Below are 23,408 nucleotides of genomic sequence, written 5' to 3'. Positions count from 1 at the left end.
TTTAACGTCTCATCCGAAAGACGGTGCTTTTTACAGTATAGCGTCCCCATCACTATACTGGGGCATTAGGACCCACACAGACCACAGGGTGAGCACCCCCTGCTGGCCTCACTAACACCTCTTCCAGCAGCAACCTAGTTTTTCCCAGAAGGTCTCCCATTCAGGTACTGACCAGGCTCAACCCTGCTTAGCTTCCGTAGGCAAAGGATATTTCATGAAAAAAGTATGGGTTTATGGGTGTTTATTTCTGGTATGTGCTATATTCCTGTGTATGTGTGTACATATGTTTCTATGTAAATAGATAAAACATCAGACTGGGGATTCTGATGGCTATGTGGCTGGACAGATACCGCGCATATTACTTACTTACACTTTACTTACCTCCTTAGCCAGGAGGTTGTCAGGAGACACCAGTGCAGAAGTGGGTATGCTACCATCCCTCAAGGATTGACCGAAGATCCTTTTGCATCTGGGTAGCCAGTTTAATGGAGGGATGGAGAGAGACAACCTGTCAAGACTACATGCTCCCTTGGCAGGTTAAAATGGTAACATCCCTGGGCCGCTATGCCTGTAGTGACACATGCAGGTCATGCTGGGAACTGTGGTCCCATGGGTTCAGTTCTGATGGGTTATGTGGGTGCCACCAGGGGGTGCTAAAGAGATTCGTACTCCCTACTTTGTGGAGCCTCCGCCTTACAAGGCACTGCTTCCAATGGGCAATGTCCTGGCACCTGAATGTTCCTGGGTTATATATAAAAGGAATCGCTCTGCCTCACCCATGTTAGTTGGAGCTGGATGGAAAAGGACAAAGCTCACCTGGGAGGACTGGAGAAGTAAAGAGAGAAGAGAATTGTATTTGGTGTTGGACTGAGATAGAAGCCTTTGTAAAGGTATTATGATAAATAAAATAATGAACTTGTCTGGGAGGTTGTGTCTGGGATTTGGGGTAATCAGTTGCGGTGCTCAGAAATACAAGTTTAGTTGACCAAGTAAAGTGAAAGTTTTGGTTGTCACCTAATGTGGATTGGTTTCTGTCATTTAAATATTATTTAAGTTAAACATTGAATACTGGATATATTTGTAGGAAGATCTGCATTCTAACAACAATTCTTTTTCTAATGGAGAAAAAAGGAAGGTTCATTTAATAGACTTTAAGACTAGATGAAGGACTAGGGGACCACTGCATTTGAGTTATTGTTGTGGAGATGCCAATAAAAAAATAAAAAATCTAAGGCCCAGTCCTTCTGAGGTACACATAAAAGGAGGGAGCAGTGCCAGGTGGCATCACTGTATTACAGATCCAGTATCCTGGGTTACAATCCTGCTCCTGGTCTGTGTCCGTGTGGAGTCTGCACTATTTCACCGTGTCTGCATTGCTTTTCCTGTAATTGTCATTTTCAAATGGGCCTCAGCGTGTGTTGATGTGTGTGAGAGTGGGCACCGCAATTGACTGGCACTGTATCCAGGTCTATATCCAGCCTGGCATCTAGTGCTGCCAGCATAGACTCTGACCCCCTGAAATTCTGAATTGGAAATAAGCAGATTTAAGAAATGTATGGTGTTGCTTTTCTAAATTAAAAATACAGTAAATGCACAACATGCATTAGACAGAGCCAGCTACTGATTCCTATTGCAGATGCTTATATAATGAAGTCTTGGTCACAGGTCAAGAAGATGACTACATGGGAGTTAACAGATTATTGGCTCTGGTACAGAAACTGAGAGTCTGGTGGTACAGCACTGAATGCTTTGATCGTGACTCTGCAGGCAGCAAATACAGAATTACTATACATTTGCCAAACAATAGACACTTGATTTTTATTTCATTACATTTTTTTTCATCATTGTACCCAAAGCTACAAAGCATTTGATAATAACTCTATACATATTAAGTGATGTGTACAACAATCATTCAATTAAAGATTTAGCTACATAATAAAACTGGCACAATAAGTTTATGCTCCTTGACAATTATCACATATTGTATTCAGATGTTATTAGCAAAATAAATGTCCATCCATCCATTTAGACTTTAGAAGTTCTAAGAATAGCATGTGGGAGTGAAACACTTTACCTAAAGGGGACCAAAAGCTAAAAGGGAACAATTTGCCTGTTAGTGAAGTGTACCCTGACTAGGCTGCTCATAGTGAAACTCCATTAGGCATTTGCTCAAAAAATGAAAGCTTTGAATTTTGAATTGTGACTGACTCTCTTCTGTTCCTCTTCTTATCAATTCATTATTTTTTTCACTCTTTGATAATTGTTAATATGTGTGTTTTTATGTACCATATGTACTCGTGGATAAGTCAAGGCTTGATTTTAATGTTTAATTTCTGATATTTATATATAATGTCGGTCTTATAAGTTGAATGCGGAAAAATCATGCTATTGGTACAAGAGATTACAATATACTAACGCCTACCTGAGAGAGTAACCACTGCCTTTTTTGTCTATGTATTGTGCCTACGTGACCACACAGTAATACGTGAACTATTCAATGTATGTGTGTATGTATGTATGTTCCAGCATCATGTCCGAACAGCTGGAGTGATTTTCATGAAACTTGGTACACATGTTTCTCATTGGTCGACTAAAAATACTGTAGGGTGAAATCAACCCTAACCCACCCCCTTCTGGGTAGGCTGGGGGGTGATCTTGTGGTCTTGTATGCATGTTATTATCCAGATGACACTCGGAACGACCACCAGACGGCGAACTAGAAATGACTGCCAGCATTCTTATGTTTGAGCACCACCGCACACCTATTGCTTTTGAAATGAAATAGAGTTGGCTGGGCTGGCATCCCAACTGTTTTTGGGACTCATTCTGTCTTTGTGACTCAAGTCGCCATATATACAGTACAGTGCATCCGGAAAGTATTCACTTTTTCCACATTTTGTTATGTTACAGCTTTATTCCAAAAGGGATTAAATTCATTTTTTTTCCTCAGAATTCTACACACAACACCCAATAATGACAACATGAAAAAAGTTTACTTGAGGTTTTTGCAAATTTATTCAAAATAAAAAAACAGAAATCACATGTACATAAGTATTCACAGTCTTTGCCATGAAGCTCCAAATTGAGCTCAGGTGCATCCTGTTTCCCCTGATCATCCTTGAGATGTTTCTGCAGCTTAATTGGAGTCCACCTGTGGTAAAGATTGAACTCTCTGGTGTGAATGCCGGGTGTCACGTTTGGAGGAAACCAGGCACCATCCCTACAGTGAAGCATGGTGGTGGCAGCATCATGCTGTGGGGATGTTTTTCAGAAACTGGGAGACTAGTCAGGATAAAGGGAAAGATGACTGCAGCAATGTACAGAGACATCCTGGATGAAAACCTGCTCCAGAGCACTCTTGACCTCTAGACTGGGGCGACAGTTCATCTTTCAGCAGGACAACGACCCTAAGCACACAGCCAAGATATCAAAGGAGTGGCTTCAGGACAACTCTGTGAATGTCCTTGAGTGGCCCAGCCAGAGCCCAGACTTGAATCCGATTGAACATCTCTGGAGAGATCTTAAAATGGCTGTGCACCGACGCTTCCCATCCAACCTGATGGAGCTTTAGAGGTGCTGCAAAGAGGAATGGGCGAAACTGGCCAAGGATAGGTGTGCCAAGCTTGTGGCATCATATTCAAAAAGACTTGAGGCTGTAATGGCTGCCAAAGGTGCATCGACAAAGTATTGAGCAAAGGCTGTGAATACTTATGTACATGTGATTTCCCAGTTTTTTTATTTTTAATAAATTTGCAAAAATCTCAAGTAAACTTTTTTCACGCTGTCATTATGGGGTGTTGTGTGTAGAATTCTGAGGAAAAAAATGAATTTAATCCATTTTGGAATAAGGCTGTAACATAACAAAATGTGGAAAAAGTGATGCGCTGTTAATACTTTCCGGATGCACTCTATACAATATATATATATATATATATATATATATATATATATATATATATATACCTATAGGTATATCTTATATATAAAGCTGACTGTAACAATCGTGCGGTCTTGTATGCATGTTATCATCGAGTTGACACTCGGAACAACCACCAGACGGCGAACTGGGGGTGACTGACAGCATTCTTTATGTTTGAGCACCGCCGCGCCCCTGTTGCTTTTGAAATAAAATAGAGTTGGCCTGTTACGAGTGTTAACTGGATGATAACATACATACAAGACTGTAAGACAAGCACAATAGTGAGTCATCATTGGTTGTTTATTTATTTTTATTTTTAAAGTTGTGTTTTTTTTTATTATATTTTTCTCAAACATAAAAAAAAAAATATTATTTTCCTCCTGGGTAACTCTGGGTATTTCTGCTATGCTAGTCATTAAAATTTCCAAGGTATGTGTAGTCTAAGTGATATTGACTGTATTATGACTATTGGTGCTTGACATAATGCTTTTAACAACTAAGAAGCAGTTTTATTTCAGGGATTATTCATGAAAAGACTTTAGAGCTTACAGAAAATATGGTGGTAAAAACTATAAGGTCATAGGGTCATTGTTGTCACATGTACAGAGTACAGTAAAAGTTCTTGCATGTGCTATTTAACCTGCAATCTATGAAAAACTGTACTCCTAGACAGAAGTAATACTGTAATAAAAAAAATGTGAAAAGAAAATGATTTTCATTAGCTGAGGAAAACAAATGATAAAACAAGATTCTTCTGTCCAAACCAGTGTCCTTATTAAATTGTGTGCCACCTTGATTTTTTCCTAACAGCAGTTGGGTAGTGCAGTGAACCTGCAGAATGCTGTAAATTGTAGTTGTTCTCAAATAGCACTGCTACACACTTGGCCTCACTTGAATGTCCCAGCATACTCTGAGTTGTTCTGTCATGGGTTCACACACACCATGAGCCTTCTCAGCTTGCAGATTTGCACTGCTGGTAACCTAAGGCAGCCAGCCACAAACCTGTGACCTCTGGATTCTAATGTCCCTCTCAATCATGCCTCCTTTTCATCAGGAGATAAGGGAGTAACTCCTTGATGTCTCGACTCAAGAACAGTCTGTCAGCGGAGTGGAATGGATGTCTTCATGCTGATGTCAGCTGAGATCTCCCTCTCTCTCACTCAGCCCCCAATCTATTGTCAGCTCTGTACCAACACCACAAAACATTTCACCCCCTTAGAAGTTTTTTTATTATACAACATTCAGTTACTGTGGATTTAATTTTACTTCATTTGAAACTGATCAACAGAAGAAGGTTCTAAATGTCGATGTGAAAACTAATCTCTGCGAAGTGGCTTAAATTATCTACAAATATAAAACTTCTTCTTTGGCTGGTTCCATTAGGGTTAGGGGTTTCCACAGCGGATCATCTTCTTCCATATCTTCCTGTCCTCATAATCTTGCTCTGTCACTCCCATCACCTGCATGTCCTCTCTCACCACATCCATAAACCTCCTCTTAGGCGTTCCTCTTTTCCTCTTCCCTGGCAGCTCTATCCTTACCATCCTTCTCCCAATATACCCAGCATCTCTCCTCTGCACATGTCCAAACCAATGCAATCTCGCCTCTCTGACTTTGTCTCCCAACCATCCAACTTGAGCTGACCGTCTAATGTCCTCATTTCTAATCCTGTCCATCCTCGTCACACCCCATGCAAATCTTAGCATCTTTAACTCTGCCACCTCCAGCTCTGTCTCCTGCTGTCTGGTCAGTGCCACCGTCTCTAACCCATATAACATAGCTGGTCTCACTACCATCCTGTAGACCAGGGGTGTCCAAACTACGGTCTGCGGGCCAACTGCGAGCCGTGGTCCATTTTTAATTGGCCTGCAGCAAATTCTAAAAATATAATGAAATATAGCCCACACACGAAACTTGTTCTTAACTGTATTGTACTTCTTAGGTTTAACACAAGGCAGAGCCACTGTCTTGATCAAGGCAGCGTCTTCACAAACAAGCGCAACCAAAGAACAGTTTTGCTACGGGTAACCAAAAATGGCAGAACCAAAGAAATGCACGATAGTAAATGAGTGCAGAAAACTTCAGACATGGTGGGAAAATGAATATTTCTTCCTAGAAGTGAAGGGCAAGTGTGTCTAATTGATCTGCAATGAAACTATCTCAGTGATGAAAGAGTATAATGTGTGTTGACACTACGAAACCAAACATCCGACCTCCACGTCCTACACTGGTGCCGAGCGAGAACAGAAAATTAAGCAACTGGCAGCTGGTCTGCTAACTCAACAACAGGATTTTTTCTATGCTAACAAAACACAAGAAAATGCAACATTAGCCAGTTACGAAGTAACGCAACTCACTGCACGTCACGAGAAACCTTTCTCAGATGGTGACTTCATAAAACACTGCCTCACTAAAGACGCAGGAATAATGTGCTCGGAGAAAATGCGGGAATTCAACAAAGTTCGCTTGTCCAGAAACGCAGTTGTGCGGTGAATTGAAGATTTGTCAGCTAACTTAAAACATCAAGTGTCAGATAAAGCTTGTGCTTTTGATTTTTATTCGATTGCATGTGATGAGAGCATTTTGTAATACAATAAATGAAAACCTATTAATGGGGATCTGTGATGCTGCTTTTTCTTTAAGCTTATTCAATTATGAAGTATAATTTACCTATATTTAATTGATTTTGCTAGCTTAATACACAGGAGCTGAGGCAATGTACCTCATCTCTAGTGGGTGGCTCAGCCCTTCATGGATTTCTTTGTACGTGGCCCCCAGTCAAAAAGGTTTGGACACCTCTGCTGTAGACCTTCCCTTTCACTCTTGCTGTCACAAATCACTCCTGACACTCTTCTCCACCCATTCCACCCTACCTGCACTCACCTCTTATCTTCTCTTCCACAATCGCCATTACTCTGTACTGTTGATCCCAAGTATTTAAACTCATCCACCTTCACGAACTCTACTCCCTGCATCCTCACCATTCCTCTGACCTCCCTCTCATTTACACACATGTATTCTCTCTTGTTCCTACTGACCTTCATTCCACTTCTTTCTAGTGCATATCTCCACCTCTCCAGGGTCTCCTCAACCTGCTCCCTACTATCGCTAAAGATCACAATGTCATCAGCAAACATCATAAATGCAAAGAATTATTATTATTATTATCATAGTCCATGAGGACTCCTCTCTAATCTCGTCTGTCAACCTGTCCATCACCATTGCAAATAAGAAAGAGCTCAGAGTCGATCCCTGATGTAATCCCACCTCCACCTTGAATGCTTCTATCACTCCTATCGAGTAGTGTACTTTTCAGATAAAAGGGATCTTCTCAGCAGGAATGTTTACCCCAGGAACTGCATGATGCTGTCAAGTCAGTGAAGACCATCATCCCTAAAGAATACGTCCAGCACCTTGCTCAATCTATAGGTGGTCCTACCCAGTACTAAAAAGGTGGCATAATAATGTGGTCTTTTGTTATTCATATGACATTAAGCTGAACAATCCTTATCCAAATCCAAATCCAAAGTTACTCCTTGGTTCTGAGCTTTTATTTTGTATTTGTACTGTGCATGCTGCCTTTTACAAATGTTTACAGGTAACAACTGCTTCAATAAGCAGGATTCTTAAAGCCATCAAGTGAACAGGAGCCCATCAGGTCACAAGAAGAGTCATGTTGTTGTCGCCAGATGAGGTGTTTGAAAACTCATCCAAAAATGCAATGCAAAAAATGGTTTAGGATGATTTGCAGTATTAAATGCTAAGCAATATAAACAAAAAAGCATAAAGGAATAAAAGAAAAACATTAATACATGCAATGATACTATTATGTAAAGTGTGGCTTTGCGTCAATGCCACGAAGAGTTTTTTTTTAGTAATAAAAGAATAACTAATGAGATATTTGTTTTGTTGTAGATTTACACCACAATACATTCCAGGTCACGCATTTTGTACTCTGGTAACAACTGGTGGTGGTCAGCTGCAAACCCTCAATGGATGGATTACAAAGGCTCTCAGAAGCAGCTTCCTACACTTATAGGATAAACTCCCTTCACAGCTCGTGCAGGTACTGCCTGTAAAAAATGCAAAGCAGAGCACTTCCTGGTGACATACACTGAACTGCCTGTCTCTCTCTCACACTCAGCTCACACCATACTTCATACACTTAACCTGTCCACAGTGCAAAAAGTCCACGACAAAACACATGGCGTAGTCAGCAGGATGCCTTTTTTTAGAGGCAACAGCTGCTTCAGTAAGCAGGATGCTTAAAGCCACCAAGTGCACAGGTGCCCATCAGGTCACAAGAAGAGTCACGTGGTAGACACCCGATGAGCTGCTTGTCTGTTAACTGTGAAGTGAAAACTCAGAAAGCCAGAAATGCCAAGCAAAAAATGGCTTAGGATGATGTACAATGTTAAATGCTAAGCAATATAAAAAAGAAGCATAAAAGAATTAAAGAAAAATATTAAAGAATACTTGAACAGAATATTGTCTGCCCCTTTTCCAAGTCCATACACCCTGTGCCAATCATTTTACTGAGCAAAATATGAGTTAAAAAATCCACAGTATGCTCAAAAAAACAGTACAATAAAGACGAGGACCTGACTGATCCTCAGGTGTTCCTGTTGTCTCTTTCCCTGGTTAGCCGAGCTGTGTTTGCATGTAGCCTGCAGGTAAACGGCGCTGACAGCATGAAGGAGCATGAGTGCAGTTTCCCAGGGAGAAGCTGCTTGAAGGAAGATGTTAATCACATGTAAATCCATCTCTCTAGCAGCTTCTTGTTTCCCCAGGTACACCTCTCCGAGTACAAACTGCTGAATAATTTCACCATCAAAACAGTCACTTCAATTACATCAAGGTCAAATAACGGAAGGAGGTTTTTGTCAAAAAATATGACACCACAGTAACACGAGGCAGTACCTGTGTGGATTTATTGATTTTTGCTAAAAAGCAGAAACTCTCAGCTCTGATATGTCTATCCGGTGAAAAAACATTTAGACAGATAACACATTTATTCAAATCATAGTCCTAAGGCACAAAAATAATACTTGACATAGAGAGTATTAAAGGATAATGTAAAAAAAAATTAAATTAACACAAACAGTACTTAATGCATCATGGCACAATGGAAGCTGTGTGTTACAGATCAGAAGCAAAGCAAAGGAGATTTATTGCTCAATACGACAAAAAATACAGAAAGCTCGCAGAGTTTGCTTTTGCATTGCAATGGTTCACTCGGTACCTAAGGAAGCAAAGTCAATTCATAGTTCGAGGTGCAGGCAGAGGGATGTGCTGCTAATGAAGTGAAGATGCACTAGGGTGGATGCTAGTATAGATGTGCCCATTTACTTGTTTACTGAATCTGCTTAACTTAATCATTATAGGTAGATGGAGAGCCCTGCGACCCTGCTCTGGATAAGCAAGTTAGGAAGATGGATAGATGGGAGATGGAATGAACCTAACAGCATTAGGTGCAACACAAGAAACAGAACCAGTCTATTTACTCGCAGTGGGGAAATTTAAAGTTGCATATCAAACTAACTCAACCAAATGTGTCTCTAAAAAACCAATGCATGAAGAAGAATGAATCATATATATATATATATATATACTGTAAACGTCTACACATGGAAGTGTGTGTGAGTCTGTCTGTCTGTCCGGCCCGGAAGTGCGAAGCTACAGCATGGAGCTCAAAGAAAGCGATTCTGTTGCCAAAGTGAAACCACCGTTTAGAGAAAAACTCGCTTAGCGGCTAATGCACAACCGATGCGATGGATTGATTGAAGTGCCAGAATCCATGGTTTCTAGACTTCTAGACTTACACAGCTAGTAGTAACAGAGTAGGGCGAACTTGCTGATGATACAACTATGTAATGACTGGCATGCGAAAGAGAAGCCTGGTCATAGTGTCAATGCCACAAAGAGTTATTTTAGTAATGAAAGAATAAAAGATGTTATACATGCTTTATTGTGAAATCACACAACAATCCAGCCCAAGTCACACATTTTGCACCGGGGTAACTACAAGTGGTCAGCTACAAATGGATTACAAAGGCCCTTAGAAGCAGCATCCTACAGTATGAGGTCCCAGAAGAAGTTCCATCACAGTGTGTGCAGGTGCTGCCTGTAAGCCATGCAAATCTTTGAGGTTCCTGGCAGTGTCAGCTGATCTTTTTTCTCTTACTCAGCCCCCACCTTAGTGTACAGAGCTGTCTCTACACTCCACCCAGACAAAATGGAAAAAGCACAACCTGGAATGGAGCTGCTTCAGAGGGTCTTTGTAATCTACATATCGTGTTTTCACAGCTGACTTCTTCTTCTTTCGGCTGCTCCCGTTAGGGGTCGCCACAGCGGATCATCTTCTTCCATATCTTCCTGTCCTCTGCATCTTGTTCTGTTACACCCATCACCTGCATGTCCTTTCTCACCACATCCATAAACCTTCTCTTAGGCCTTCCTCTTTTTCTCTTGCCTGGAAGCTCTATCCTTAGCATCCTTCTCCCAATATACTCAGCATCTCTCCTTTTTACATGTCCAAACCAATGCAATCTCGCCTCTCTGTCCAACTTGAGCTGACCCTCTAATGTCCTCATTTCTAATCCTGTCCATCCTCGTCACACCCAATGCAAATCTTAACATCTTTAACTCTGTCACCTCCAGCTCTGTCTCCTGCTTTCTAGTCAGTGCCACCGTCTCCAACCCATATAACATAGCTGGTCTCACTACCATCCTGTAGACCTTCCCTTTCACTCTTGCTGATATCCATCTGTCACAAATCGCTCCTGACACTCTTCTCCACCCATTCCAACCTGCTGCCTGACTCTCTTTTTCACCTCTCTTCCACAATCCTTCATTCCTCTCCACTCTAGAGCATATCTCCACCTCTCCAGGATCTCCTCAACCTGCTCCCTACTATCACTACAGATAACAATGTCATCATCAAACATCATAGTCCACAGGGACTCCTGTCAATCTCGTCTGTCAACCTGTCCATCACCATTGCAAATAAGAAAGGACTCAGAGCCGATCCTTGATGTAATCCTACCTCCACCTTGAATGCATCCATCACTCCTACCACTGACCTCACCACGGTCACACTTCCCTCGTACATATCCTGTACAACTCTTACGTACTTCTCTGCCACTCCCGACTTCCTCATACAATATCACAGCTCCTCTCGAGGCACCCTGTCATATGCTGTCTCCAGGTCCACAAAGACGCAATGCAACTCCTTCTGGCCTTCTCTAAACTTCTCCATCAACAACCTCAGAGCAGACATCACATCTGTGATTTTCATAGCTGACCACCGGCTATTAACACAGTTATTTTGTTATTATTAGAGTGTGTTATTACAGAATGTTGCTTGCCATTGTAAAGACTGTGTTGAAGGTAATTTCTATTGGCATTGATGAAAAGTTTTACATACAGTATTATAACATATTCTTGCTATTATGGCTCACATGAAACTTCTTTGCTTTTGTAGTCAGTATACTGACTTTTGAAGACTTATCTCCATATGATCAGAAATATTGTCAACAACCTGTGAGGTATGTGCAGAAGGGTTTCCTTGGCTTTGGTACATTGCTCAGAGTGACAATAGCAGGCTTCTGTTTCTCCAATTACTGAAGCACACAAAATGAGATATTGTTCACTCACATGTCAAAATGATAGAGCCTGTATGAACACATACTGTAGCTCCACAATCAAAACTTGTCATTCCAGTTAATATGGTATGTACACTCACCAGCCACTTTATTAGGTACACCTGTTCAACTGATTGTTAATGCAAATATCTAATCAGCCAATCACATACCAGCAACACAATGCATCTAGGCATGTAGACTTTGTCAAGGCGACCTGCTGAAGTTCAAAACAAGCATCAACATGGGGAAGAAAGGTGTTGTTTAAAAGTACTTTGAACATGGCATGGTTGTTGGTGCCAGATAGGCTGCTCTAAGTATTTCAGAAAAAGCTGATCTACTGGGATTTTCACATACAACCTCTCTAGGGTTTACATTGAAAAGTAAGAAAAAGGTTAAATATCCAGTTCCCTGGCCAAAAATCCCTTGTTGATACCATAGGTCAGAGGAGAATGGCCAGACTGGTCTGAGCTAATAGAAAGGAAACATTAACTTCAATAAGCACTCGTTACAAGCAAGATATGTAGAAGGGCATTTCTGAAGGCACAACACATCAAACCTTGAAGGAGATGAGCTACAGCAGCAGAAGACTGCATCGTGTGCCATTCGTGTCAGCTAAGAACAGGCAACTGAGGCTTCAATTGCCATGGGCTCACCAAAATTAGACAACAGAAGATAGGAAAAACTTTGCCTGGCCTGATGAGTCGGCTGTGACATTTGGATGATATGGTCAGAATTCGGCACCAACAACATGAAAGCTTGGATCCATCCTGCCTTATATTGGTTCAGGCTAGTGCTGATGGTGTAATGTTGTGGGGGATATTTACTTGGCACACTTTGGGCCCCTTAGTACCAACTGAGTGTTTAAATGCCACAGCCTCCCTGAGCATTGTTGCTGACTATGTCCTCCTCTTTACCGCAATGTACTTGTCTTCTGATGGCTAATTCCAGAAGGATAATGTACCATGTCACAAAGCTCAGATCATCCAAACTGGTTTTTTTAACACGACAATGAGTTCACTGTACTCAAATGGCTTCCACAGTCACCAGATCTCAATCCAGTAGAGCACCTTGGGGATGTGTTGGAACAGGAGATTCGCATTATGGATGTGCAGCTGGCAAATCTGCAGCAACTGCATGATGCTATCATGTCAACATGTGAGGAATGTGTCCAGCACCTTGTGTTCTAACTTCTCTTATGTTAACTTTTACTATCTAACTAATAATATCTGTCTCTCTTTTTGCTAATGGTAAGCAAGATGTTTGAAGTTCATCCACTGCTTTAGTCACAAAAATTTAATTAAACAATGAAATGCTTAAAGGAAGCCCCACAATTTATGACCCACCAATAACATATTAATATATTAAAGAAAAAACAAAAAATCTACTTTTCATTTTAGTGTTTTAGTCCTTACTATGTCCTAAAGTTAGATTTAATCTAACCTAGGGTGCTACAAAGTACACAACAGGCTTTACTTTGTGATTATTTATTAAACAAAAATGAGCCAACATTCAGAAGCCACTTGTAAAAAATTAAACACGCTCTCTGATTCAGCTGCTTGCAGAAATGTCTTTAGCAACAAATAATGATTAAAATAATGATTTTATGTATGCTTTTATCAGCTTCTTTTTAATTAGATTAGAGGAATTATGTCCCAGTTCTCCATAGGACATTGGTTGGGTTATGGATTATTGAGAGTCTTTACGTATGCACAGCAGTGTTGCCACATAGGACCAGTGATGTTTGATGTGAATGACTTCTCATTCTTTAGTAGCATCTCTCTACATGTGGCACTCTAGTGATCCTGCCCACTATACCCAAAAAAATCACTTGCTTTCACAATGTATGTAAATTTATGGCATGAAAAACAAAAAACAAAATAATAAATCCTCAGGGTTTTCCATACAATGTTTAATGATAATCAAGTCCTTACTATTCCTTAAAGATAGATAACTATAGCTTAAGGTGACAAAAAGTGTATAACAAACTTTGGTTTGCCATTATTTATTTAAAAAAAAAAAAGCCAACATGTAGTAAACACTTGTAAAGCAATCAAACATACTTTATGATTCAGTTGTTTGCAGAAATGCCTTTAGCAGCAATTACCTGAGATAATGATTTTCTGCATGAGTTTATCAACTTCTTTTTAATTGGACTGGAGGCATTTTGGCTCAGTTGTCTTTAGAACACAGTTTGGGTTATTGATTATGGACAGCCTATATTTATGCATAACAGTATCGCCACAGAGGACTGATGGTGTTGTTTAACTGAGGGATGTGAATAACCTCCCATTCTTTAATTAATCTCTGTTGCATCACACTAAATATGGTACTCTAGTGATCCTGCCTACTACACCAAAAAAAAAAAAATCCTCCCTTGCTCAGACAATATATGCAATATATTGTGTGAGTAACAAAATAAAAATGAGGATGTTACATCACAACATACAATGGCTAACAATCATCTAGCCCTTAGTAAAGAGTGAGTCAAAATTATGTTAACATTTGAATGGCAGAAATAATGTATTGACAAAACACACTTCACATTTGCAAGACGATTTACAGGAATGTCTCAATCTGTTCGTCATCATGTTCATCACACAAAATCCAACGAGCAACAGTACCATTTAAAGCCCGGACACACAACAGATGATTCCACTGTCTGTATTCTGTCCTTCAGGTCATTGATATAATGGACTATCATGCTATACACGCACTCCTTCACCAGACCCCATAACCAGAAAGTACAGGGTTTCAAATCAGGGGAGTGTGGAGGCCATGGCATTGGTCCACCATGACCTGTCCACCATGACCTGGAAACATAAAAATAATCCATTAGTGTTAACAAAAGTTTGACTCACCCATATGTCTTAAATTTATACAAATCTAACCTAATGTCACAAAAAACATGTAATGAATTTTATTTATCATTATTTATTCAACAAAAAGGACGCAGAAGTCACTTGTAAAACACACTATGATTCAGCTTGCACAAATACCTTTAGCAACAAGAATTTTAAAAATAATGATTTTCTGTATGGATTTATCAGCTTCTTTTTAATTAGACTGGAGGATTTTTGGCTCAGTTGTTTTTAGAAATCTGTTTGGGTTCTTGATTATTGGCAGCCTTTAATACCACCACAGAAGACTGAAGGTGTTTTTTTTTTTTGACTTAGTTATTTCTAAACTTTAATTATTTTCTTTATCAAAAAATCAGTTGTAGATTTACTGGCATGCTTAGCATCAGGCTTTAGCTGTCAGAAAAATAGACTCACATTTTCCTCTAGAATACCGTGCTACGAAGAGAAGTTTAAGGATGACTCAATGAGTACAAGGCTTTCATATGCTGCTGCTACAAAATAACTCCAAATGTCTGATATTTGGTGTGAGTATGAATTTGTAATACAATATGTTTGGATACATGACATACGCACGCAACAACCCATTTCATTTTGGTTTTATATGTCCCGACTACAGTTTACCAAATATCTTGCGGTCCTTTCGGAAACTGCCATGTTATTTTTGGAGAGTGGGAACATCCTTCAGGACACTCTTCCGAAAAAGCCATTTCTGATGGTATAGTCATGTGTTTCAACATTTAGTAAGTTGAATGAGGAATAGGAATTGTTGGATATACTGTAGCTTTTGGTTTCTTTAGCATTTCTTGGAGCATCACATGACCTGATATTTAAGTGTATTTCCTTGCTTGCCATATCAGAAAATGATTGTCAAATGTCTTGAATGGTCACTCTTTAAAAATAATCCTTCCCACTGTACAATGACTAACTGTGAAATTCTTCTCAGACTGATAAACAGCAACAATTCCTTCCCTGAAACCACTGCAGATGTCTTTTCTGCTTTTCCTCTCTGCAACTAGAAACCTGACTGTGCAATATTTGTGTAACCAGAAATCTGAATTCTTCCAAAATATTTTGTTGTACATTAAGGTGTCAACACACCCTTATATTTAAGTAACTTCACTTGACCAGCAGCAACCAGGTATGATTTACTGTACCTACTTAAGTCATATGGAAGTAATTAGGGTTGTTTTTACACATATGACTGCTATGAACACTCTGCTGGGGTGTAGCGTTTATTGTAATTTTTTAAAGTGCAATAAAGAACCAGGAGATGAATAAACCCAAAAGGTTGTGACAGAATCATAGATGAATTTCTACCTGGAGTCAGAACCAAAAGAATTGTGTATGAAAACTAAATCTCAAAACCAAAGTCCCAATTCACAAATTGCAAAAGTACCAAAATTCCCACCACTAGCTTGTATTTCTTGTACATAATTCAGACTAGAAATTGAAATTTCTTGCTGTAACTTAAATTCACACTTGCATCATGATTATGGAACTGTAAAATTCAGATTTACAAAACAGGTTTAGGGTGGGAAAAACGCCTTTACTCGGTGTGTGGAGTCACAGGACATGATTGACTTAAACCCATCGATTATGCTTCTTAAATATATCACAAAAAGTATGTGATTAGTTTTGTTTCTCATGTCCTTGCAAGTTCCTGATAAATAGACCCTTCACATTAAGGATTCTGCTACACTAGATTATATTGGTTTTCTTATCGATACCTGTCCTTGTGCTAAAATAACAGCAGGGACTGGGTCACAGATCAAAAGGCTTTAATCAAAATGCCTTCAAAGAGTGCTAAAGGGAAAAGCTACAGTATGTCTCAGAGGATTATGGGGAGTGTCAAAGGACCAGGAGATGAATCATAAAATGAGACGTGGTCAGGGAAAACAAAGGCATCAGAAATAGCCAGGCAACCAAGAATCAAAGAGCAAGGCATTACTCAGGAGTTGAAGACAAAATGAAAGTCCAAAACCAGAACACAATCCTAACGTCAGAACATATTAGAAAAATAAGCGAAAGATTCCTCAGGGAGGGATTGTCGAAGGATAATGAGCAGTGCGAGAGGTGTCATATTTATATCTTCACTCTTGTAATACCATCAATGCAATGAAACAGGTCACATGATAAATTCCAAACGGTGTCATATAAACAAAGAAAAACATGATGTGAAATGCACAACAGAAATGGAGTTCTTCTAAAGCAAAACTTCAAGATAGACAAAAATCCGCACAGCTCATATCACTACAGCCACCAACAGACTGATAAAAATAAACAGTTTCAGCAGTGCCCAATATAACCACAAAAATCATACTGTTATAATTTAGATAGTGTGATATCTCTGGCTCAATTATGTTTTTTCAACTTGATATTATAATTGTTTGTCAAACACTATTCTGTACATTATGCAATTGATTACTGATCTTTTTGTATTTATACTTTGATTATTTTGTTTAATAATTATTATGTGCCCTGCCTCCTTTATCTAGGGCAGCAGGGATGGGACAACTTTGACATATCAACTAGTGATCTGCCCTTTGCCTGTATATTCTAGGCAGAGGGTCAGGTCCTCCAGAATGACATTGAGATTTATTTTGTGAACAATGTCAGAGCATTTTAATTTCTTGGTTTGTCCAATCCTTTTGGTTCTGTTTTGTGGATTTTGACTATCGGTTCTTGGTCTTGCTTTGTTTGCTCTGGATTGCCTTTTCAGGCGTAAACATTTACGTTGTGGTTGTAATTTTGGAAAAAAAAAAAAGGCAAAATTGCAAAAAGCTCTTTGTTGCATTGATTTTTGACAAGAGATTTTTTTTGGGTTTTCTCTCCTCCTTTTTAAATATTATTTCAAGATTATTAAGGATTGATTTGATTCTGCACTTTCCCCTTTTTATACTGTAGTTTGGGGAAGGGACCTTCGGAGAAGCCTGAGTCTGGATTTGTGAGGCAAGACCACATGTCAGAATTTTCGAATGTCTTGTTGTATTTTGAAGCCAGGAAAAGTGTAACAGGTACCAAATGAGTCGAAACATTGAAAGAAAACAATCAGCAATAAAGAGTTGGGGCACCAAAATTGAGCCCAATATAACTGGCATGTGTTTGGCTAAGAAAAAAAAAAGACAACAAAAAAACACTGAATGTATGGCAGCCAGTGCTGCAGGATGACGTCTTCTCAGAGACAAGTTGATTGATTGCCATCTTCTGATAGTGGCTTCTTTTTATGGGTTCCCAGGAGGAAGAGGTTGAGTTTGTTGATAGAAGTGGAAGTTAAACCAGAGGTCCTTTGCCATCGATCTTCTAGTCTGAAGGCAAAAAAAGAGGAGAGGATGTGAACAACAGTACCAGCTCTGACTTTGAGTGAAATTACCACTAGCGATTGAGCCCAGAAGATGTCCCCATCTCATGTATGTGTGATGTGTAAAAACAAGGATTCATCACACTAATTTCCTGATGAATTATATACTCGCTATGCAAATTGTTAGGGGCACTATACTACTACTGGGCAGAGACTTATTTCGCTTTCAACACAGCCTCAATTCTTCATGGTTTGGATTCCACAAACATTTGGAAATATTCCTTCAAGATTCTGGTCCATGTTGACATGATTACATCAAGCAATGTCTACAGATGTGCCACAAATCTTTCATTATTCCAAAGGTGTTCTTGTTGGATTCAGATTCTGTGACCTTGAATTCAATTGAAAAACATTAAACCCATTGTCATGTTCATGAAACCAGCTTGAGACAACTTTTTCTTTGTGATATGGTGCATTATCATGCTGGAAGTAGCCATTAGAAAATGGATTATTTGTGGCCAAGAAGGGATACAAATGGACAGCAACAATACTCAAAAAGGCTGTGGCCTTTCAGATGATCATTGATTGGTATTAAAGGGCCTAAACTGTGCCAAGCAAACATTCCTCATACCATTACACCACCTCCAGCCTGGACTGTTGACACAAGGCAGGTTGGGTGCATGGATTCATGCTGTTGGCACCAGATTCTTATAGTCATGGCCAAAAGTTTTGAGAATGACACAAGTATTGAAGGTTTTCATGAAGTTTGCTGCTTCAGTGTTTTTAGATCTTAGATGCGTACATTCGACCTACGACATACGAACGGGGCTGCAGCTGCGACCCATGCGCTTCAGTAACTGCCGCTCCATCATCTTCGGTCTTGGTTATGCTGCAAGCGGTGGCTGGAGGGGGATTGGGGGGCGATTTCGCTGCTCATGCAGTGTACTGTCCCTCGGCCGGCTTCCAGTGGCAAGCGGTTTCACTGCCTGCCCACCACACACGGCTGCCCCATTCATTCTAGGTGGGCGGCTGGTAATGCTACAAGCGGTGACCTGGTTGTAGCTGAACTGAGGCATTGTAGTGTGCCTCGGATGGCTGCGTGTTGAATGGGGGCGGTGGTGTTGCAGACGCAGGCATCATGCTGTAGTGGAGGTGACTGTGAGGTGGGCTGGTGATGAACTGCTCGTTGCTGCCCCAATTCATTCTCAATAGCTAGTCTGCTTGTATTGTTACGCACATAGCAGGAAGTTGTCTCTTGTCAGTACAGGGTGGCCCAGATCTAATTATGCAGATCCAGATCGTCTGGATGACTTTGATTTATGCGGGGACGATTCCAGTTCGGCGCAAAGACGATTCTTTATGTCTTCAGTTCACACACTTCTCGATGGTCCGGGATTTTCGGACGATTTTCTATGTAATAAACTGAATAAGTTATAGCGTAATGAAAATTGCATAATTAGATCTGGCCCGCCCTATACATCAGACGTGCTGAGGACGGGTGCCTTCCTGCTGTGATAGCGTGTACAGTGCTGTGCAAAAGAGCTCATCTTAACCTTTTGTCTTCACCCTTCAATAATGTCTCTGAAACACAAATCTGATGCAAGTGCTGGTAATACAGTAAAGAAGAGAAAAACCATCACCATTAAAAATAAAGTAGAAATAATTAAAAGGTCAGAGAGAGATGAAACTCCATCATTCATTGGCAGAGCACTTGGTTATAGTCGTCAACAATAGCATTTATTAAAATAATGTACCTGTTCCAAATTACATACAAATTCAACTTAAGTACAAACCTACAGTCCCTATCTCGTACGTAACCTGGGGACTGCCTGTACTTTTATTGACAATTACATTAAGTACATGCAAAGAGTCAATATTTGCAGTGTTGGCAATTTTTCAAGAGCTCTGCAGTTCGCCCTGGTATGTCTGTTCATCAACTTCTGGGCCAATTCCTGACTGATGGCATCCTCTTAATTGTCATAATCAATGCTTGGAGTTGGTCAGAATTTCTGGGTTTTTGTTTGTCCACCCACCTCTTGAGGATTGACCACAAGTTCTAAATGGGATTAAGGTCTGGGAAGTTTCCTGGCCAGGGACCCAAAACGTTGATGTTTTGTTCCCCAAGTCACTTAGTTATCACTTTTACTTTATGGCACTGTGCTTCATCATGCTAGAAAAGGCATTGCTGGTCACAAAACTGTTCTTAGATGGTTTGGAGAAGTTGCTCTTGGAGGATGTATTGGTATCATTCTTTATTCATGGCTGTATTCTTAGGCAAAATCGTCAGTGAGCCCACACCCTTGGCTAAGGATCAACCCCACACAAGAATGGTCTCAGGATGCTTTAACTGTTGGCATGACACAGGACTGATGGTAACGCTCACCTTTTCTTCTCTGGACAATAATTTTTCTGGATGGAAAGGGGATTCATCAGGGAAAATGACTTTACCCCCATCCTCAGCAGTCCAATCCCTGTACCTTTTGCAGAATTTCAGCCTGTTCCTGATGTTTTTCTTGGAGAGAAGTGGCTTCCTTGCTGCCTTTCTTGACACCAGGCCATCCTCGAAAAGTCTTTCCCTCACTGTGCGTGCAGATATGCATTCACGCCTGCTGCCATTCCTGAGCAAGCTCTGCACTGGTGGTGCCTCGATCCCGAGCCATGAATCAACTTGTCCTGGTGCTTGCTGGACGTTCTTGGGCACCCTGAAGCCTTTTCCCCCTCTCTATTCTAACTTAATCAGCATGACAGAGTGATCTCCAGCCTTGTCCTCATTAACACTCTCACCCGTGGTAACGAGAGGATCACTGAAGTGATGTCAGCAGGTCCTTTTGTGGCAGGGCTGAAATGTAGTGGGAATGGTTTATTTGTGGTTAAGTTCATTTTCATGGCAAAGAGGACTTTGCAATTAATGCAGTTCATCTGATCACTCTTCATAAGATTCTGGAGTATATGCAAATCCTGCCATCACAAAAACTGAGGCAGCAAACTTTGTGAAAATTAATATTTGTGTCATTCTAAAAACTTTTGGCTATGACTGTACAAATCAAGATTCATCAGACTAGGCTACATTTTTCTAGTCTTTAACTGTTCAGGTTTGGTGAGTCTGTGCCCACTTCTGCCTCAGGTTTCCATTCTTGGCTGACAGGAGTGGAGGTTAATGCGGTCTCATGGGTTTTTAGCCCAGCTGCCTGAAAAATCGGACATGTTGTGCATTCCGTGAAAGATTTCTGCTCACTATTCACGAGTGGTTATCTGAGCCTATCTGTCAGCTCATACCAGCCTGACCATATTATGCTCTGACCTATCTCAACAGCAAGGTGCTTCTGTCTGCAGAACTGTAGCTCAATCGATGCTTTTTTTTCTCACCATTCTGAGTAAATTCTAGAGACTGTTGTACATGAGTTAGCAGTTACAGAAATCGAAAAAAAAACAGCCCATCTGGTACCAACAATCATGCCATGGTCTAAATTACTAAGCTCATATTTTTTCCCCATTCTGGTGTTTGATATGAACATTAGGTGAAGTTCATGACCTGTATCTACAGGATATAATGCATTGCACTGTTGCCACATGATTGGCTGATCAGATAATTGCATGTATAAGCAGATGTGCAGGTGTTCTTGATGCGCCCAGTCAAGGAATTTGGTTGAATAAGTAATGACAAAGTAAAACCAGCTATGTTGCTAGAGTTAGCGCTGACTCTAAATTGGGGAGGATTAGCTGATTATAGATTTGTGCTAACACATGAAACCATAACATTGAAAGAGAGTACGTTTTCTGTTTCACATCACTGGGGTATGTGGGCATCTACTAAAAGAACAAAGTTCTTCTTGATTGTTTCCAAAAATTAAACTTGGTAACAGTTGAAGAAATATTAAGTCCATCTTCAGAACAAAAATTTATAAAATAAAATATATGACAGAGAATTAGTATTCTGATTGGGACGTGACCAAGCCACTTCCTTTTTAGGCTGTTTATATTTGTAACATATAGGTATGAAATGTATGCAATACACATACTTCATACAAGTTAACCGAACATTTGAGCTAATCCATAACATTTTCAAAGTTAACCTAACTTGGTTACAAGTTTAATATTTTTGAGGTTATTGCATATGCACAAAATATCTAACGGAGCCTTAGTTTTCAGTTCATAAAATGTCTTTTAGAAAACTTTCACATTTCTCTGAAAAGAATCACATTGCACATACTTCTGAAAAAATAAACGCACCACTCGACCACTGCTGAGAAAAATGATTTAGAAGCTTGTTCAGCCTGACATTTTGAAGGAAACGTAGGTATTTTCTACCATAAGAGTACAAATACCCACTGAGATTGCCCTAGATGATTACTGACCTGGAACATGCGAATCTTAGAAAAGTCACAGTGCTCTCTAGTACTTAATGGATGTGTTTTCATTCAGACGAAACACACCTTTCGATAAATTTAAAAATTAAAAAAATAAATCTAATATAGTAATAGTTTATAAGTGTTTCTTAAGCCCTTGAATTTTTGCATTGTGAGATTTCAACTTAGTTTTGATATAACATTTAGTAGTCTATAAAGGCCCTTATTTGTGTCAAAACGAAAAATCAAGAATTGCAGGTTTTTCAGACGTATGGTTAAGAAAAAATGAAAGGATGCAATGTTGTTCAAAAATAACCTTTTCAGTCACCATTATAATATGCATGAAAAGAATATAGAGTACAGAAACATTGTCCCAATGCATAAGATCTGTTTCTGTATTGATGGTGCCGTGATGGCTCTGAGGCTATAGATCTGCAGGGGTGTCTGGAAGGTGGCCAGTTCAAATCCCGTTACTGCCAGAAGGGATCCTACTCCATTGGGTCCTTGAGCAATGCCCTTATCTTGAAAATTAGTCTAGGGGGGCCATGCAATGGCTGACCCTGTGCTCTGATCCTCCCAAAGGTCATGTGAAAAGACAAATTTCTGCTCAGGGATTAACAGAGTTTATAAAATTAAAAAAGTATGTGTCTTACTGTACAAATAATATGCCCCACTGGCATATACAGGAAATATATTGCTTTATAGATAAACCGAGTTGTCAAAATCTAGTTGATTGAGCCAAATTCTCTTTAACAGTCTTTAGATTGTTTATTTTGAATGGAAAAGGTTAAGCAGTTTAGATAGCCAACAACATCTATAGCAAATAAATCTCTAGATACCGACGTACAAGTAACTGATCAAACAGTAGTAACAATAAATATTTTACTTGTTATCCCGACTTTAAAAAATGTCTATACTGTATATTCTTTCTTCCTTGATACAGTATTTAACACACCCATGATCACATTTTACATGTGCGAAGGTGCTTGTGCTCCACCACTTGAGCTTGCCATGTGTTTGACATACATATGATTGAATTAATAGATGTCATTGTTAAGTACCAGCATTTTCTTTTGAACTTTTATTGAATTTATTAAAATCATATAACATTCCATACAATCAAGTCAAAACTTAACAAAACTAAATTCAAATAAAGCCCCACCTATGAGAAAGAGAGGAAGGTCAATGGCCAGAGTAAAGCAATTGAGAGTAGTAAAGAAAGAAAGAGTCTTTTCTCCCAAAATAAATGTTTATTCAAAAATGTTATTGATTAGGTCCTGGCACGTTTTAAAAAAGTTTTGTACAGATCCTCTAAGTGAGAATTAGATTTTTAATAATTTCAAA

Source organism: Polypterus senegalus, chromosome 2 (assembly GCF_016835505.1).
Source record: "Polypterus senegalus isolate Bchr_013 chromosome 2, ASM1683550v1, whole genome shotgun sequence".
In the NCBI taxonomy this organism is placed as follows: Eukaryota; Metazoa; Chordata; class Cladistia; order Polypteriformes; family Polypteridae; genus Polypterus; species Polypterus senegalus.
The sequence above is the reverse complement of the archived record's forward strand: the minus strand, read 5'-3'. Positions refer to the sequence as shown.